Raw genomic sequence first — 4,033 nt, 5'->3', positions numbered from 1 at the left:
TTTTTTAAAAAATTTAAATTGAATCCAAACGTTAAAACAAGGACTATCTCTGTATTTTGAAAGATGGAGAACATCATACAATGTGTTTTAAAATCTCTCAAAGGTCAAATAGGGTGAAATTTAAACGATTTAAATTTTTCAAAAAATTTAAATTGCTTCCACAAACATAAAAAACGCAACAAATGATGTTCTCTTCCTTCAAAATATGTAAGTTGACTTTTGTTTAATATTTCAGTGCAATTTAAATTTTTTGAAAAAATTAAATCGTTTAAATCTCACTCTAATTGACCTTTGAGAGGTTTCAAAACACATTGTATGATGTTCTCCATCTTTCAAAATACAGAAATAGTCCTTGTTTTAACATTTGGATTTAATTTAAATTTTTTTAAAAATTTAAATCGTTTAAATCTCACTCTATTTGACCTTTGAGTGATTTCAAAACACATTGTATGATGTTCTCCATCTTTCAAAATACAGAGATAGTCCTTGTTTTTACATTTGGAAACAAATTGAATTTTTTGAAAATTTTCAATTGTTTGAATCTCACTCTATTTGAACTTTGAAAGATTTCAAAACACATTGTATGATATTCTCCATCTTTCAAAATACAGAAATAGTCCTTGTTTTAACATTTGGAAGCAATTTAAATTTTTTGAAAAATTTAAATCCTTTAAATCTCACTCTATTTGACCTTTGAGAGATTTCAAAACATATTGTATGATGTTCTTCACCTTTCAAAATACAGAGATAGTCCTTGTTTTAATGGTTGGTTTCAATTTAAATTTTTTGAAAAATTTAAATCGTTTAAATTTCACTCTATTTGACCTTTGAAAGATTTCAAAACACATTGTATGATGTTCTCCATCTTCCAAAATACAGAGATAGTCCTTGTTTTAACATTTGGATTTAATTTAAATTTTTTTAAAAATTTAAATCGTTTAAATCTCACTCTATTTATCCTTTGAGTGATTTCAAAACACATTGTATGATGTTCTCCATCTTTCAAAATACAGAGATAGTCCTTGTTTTAATGGTTGGTTTCAATTTAAATTTTTTGAAAAATTTAAATCGTTTGAATCTCACTCTATTTGAACTTTGAAAGATTTCAAAACACATTGTATGATATTCTCCATCTTTCAAAATACAGAAATAGTCCTTGTTTTAACATTTGGATTTAATTTAAATTTTTTGAAAAATTTAAATCGTTTAAATCTCACTCTATTTAACCTTTGAGTGATTTCAAAACACATTGTATGATGTTCTCCGTCTTTCAAAATACAGAGATAGTCCTTGTTTTTACATTTGGAAACAAATCGAATTTTTTGAAAATTTTAAATTGTTTGAATCTCACTCTATTTGAACTTTGAAAGATTTCAAAACACATTGTATGATATTCTCCGTCTTTCAAAATACAGAGATAGTCCTTGTTTTAACGTTTGGATTCAATTTAAATTTTTTGAAAAATTTAAATCGTTTAAATCTCATTCTATTTAACCTTTGAAAGATTTCAAAACACATTACATGATGTTCTCCATCTTTGAAAATACAGAGATAGTCCTTGTTTTAACGTTTGGATTCAATTTAAATTTTTTGAAAAATTTAAATCGTTTAAATCTCAGTCTATTTGACCTTTGAGAGATTTGAAAACACATTGTATGATGTTCTCCATCTTCCAAAATACAGAGATAGTCCTTGTTTTAACATTTGGATTTAATTTAAATTTTTTGAAAAATTTAAATTGTTTAAATCTTACTCTATTTAACCTTTGAGTGATTTCAAAACACATTGTATGATATTCTCCATCTTTCAAAATACAGAGATAGTCCTTGTTTTAATGGTTGGTTTCAATTTAAATTTTTTGAAAAATTTAAATCGTTTGAATCTCACTCTATTTGAACTTTGAAAGATTTCAAAACACATTGTATGATATTCTCCATCTTTCAAAATACAGAAATAGTCCTTGTTTTAACATTTGGATTTAATTTAAATTTTTTGAAAAATTTAAATCGTTTAAATCTCACTCTATTTAACCTTTGAGTGATTTCAAAACACATTGTATGATGTTCTCCGTCTTTCAAAATACAGAGATAGTCCTTGTTTTTACATTTGGAAACAAATCGAATTTTTTGAAAATTTTAAATTGTTTGAATCTCACTCTATTTGAACTTTGAAAGATTTCAAAACACATTGTATGATATTCTCCGTCTTTCAAAATACAGAAATAGTCCTTGTTTTAACATTTGGAAGGAATTTAAATTTTTTGAGAAATTTAAATCGTTTAAATTTCATCCTATTTGACCTTTGAGAGATTCTTAAACACATTGTATGATGTTCTCCATCTTTGAAAATACAGAGATAGTCCTTGTTTTAACGTTTGGATTCAATTTAAATTTTTTGAAAAATTTAAATCGTTTAAATCTCAGTCTATTTGACCTTTGAGAGATTTGAAAACACATTGTATGATGTTCTCCATCTTCCAAAATACAGAGATAGTCCTTGTTTTAACATTTGGATTTAATTTAAATTTTTTGAAAAATTTAAATCGTTTAAATCTGACTCTATTTAACCTTTGAGTGATTTCAAAACACATTGTATGATATTCTCCATCTTTCAAAATACAGAGATAGTCCTTGTTGTAATGGTTGGTTTCAATTTAAATTTTTTGAAAAATTAAAATCGTTTAAATTTCACTCTATTTAACCTTTGAGTGATTTCAAAACACATCGTATGATGTTCTCCGTCTTTCAAAATACAGAGATAGTCCTTGTTTTAACATTTGGATTTAATTTAAATTTTTTGAAAAATTTAAATCGTTTAAATCTCACTCTATTTAACCTTTGAGTGATTTCAAAACACATTGTATGATGTTCTCCATCTTTCAAAATACAGAGATAGTCCTTGTTTTAATGGTTGGTTTCAATTTAAATTTTTTAAAAATTTAAATCATTTAAATTTCACCCTATTTGACCTTTGAAAGATTTCAAAACAAATTATATGATGTTCTCCATCTTCCAAAATACAGAGATAGTCCTTGTTTTAACATTTGGATTTAATTTAAATTTTGTGAAAAATTTAAATCGTTTAAATCTCACTCTATTTAACCTTTGAAAGATTTCAAAACACATTATATGATGTTCTCCATCTTTGAAAATACAGAGATAGTCCTTGTTTTAACGTTTGGATTCAATTTAAATTTTTTGAAAAATTTAAATCGTTTAAATCTCAGTCTATTTGACCTTTAAGAGATTTCAAAACACATTGTATGATGTTCTCCATCTTCCAAAATACAGAGATAGTCCTTGTTTTAACATTTGGATTTAATTTAAATTTTTTTAAAAATTTAAATCGTTTAAATCTCACTCTATTTAACCTTTGAGTGATTTCAAAACACATTGTATGATGTTCTCCATCTTTCAAAATACAGAGATAGTCCTTGTTGTAATGGTTGGTTTCAATTTAAATTTTTTGAAAAATTAAAATCGTTTAAATTTCACTCTATTTAACCTTTGAGTGATTTCAAAACACATTGTATGATGTTCTCCATCTTTCAAAATACAGAGATAGTCCTTGTTTCAATCAAAATGACACCTCATCGAAATCGGACGGAAGACCCACTCGTTGCTCGCAACGAGATCGGATCTAGTTAAGGTCTTCCGTCTCCAACGGAAGACCTTATTGTTTTCGTTCGGTTTCTTTTTCCCTATTATTATTAAGGTCTTCCGTCTCCAACGGAAGACCTTATTGTTTTCGTTCGGTTTCTTTTTCCCTATTATTATTAAGGTCTTCCGTCTCCAACGGAAGACCTTATTGTTTTCGTTCGGTTTCTTTTTCCCTATTATTAAGGTCTTCCGTCTCCAACGGAAGACCTTCTTGTTTTCGTTCGGTTTCTTTTTCCCTATTATTATTAGGGTCTTCCGTCTTCAGCGGAAGACCCTTCTATTATTCTTCGGTTTCTTTTTCACTTTTATTATTATTATTTTTATTCTTTTTTCTTCTTACAAATTTTGTGCAGACGATTTCTCGGATTATTCTT

Source organism: Saccostrea echinata, unplaced genomic scaffold, assembly GCF_033153115.1.
Source record: "Saccostrea echinata isolate AGI-Se365-2 ecotype Australia unplaced genomic scaffold, CSIRO_AGI_Sech_v1 ptg000005l, whole genome shotgun sequence".
NCBI classification, from domain to species: domain Eukaryota; kingdom Metazoa; phylum Mollusca; class Bivalvia; order Ostreida; family Ostreidae; genus Saccostrea; species Saccostrea echinata.
Note: the sequence above shows the minus strand (reverse complement) of the source record.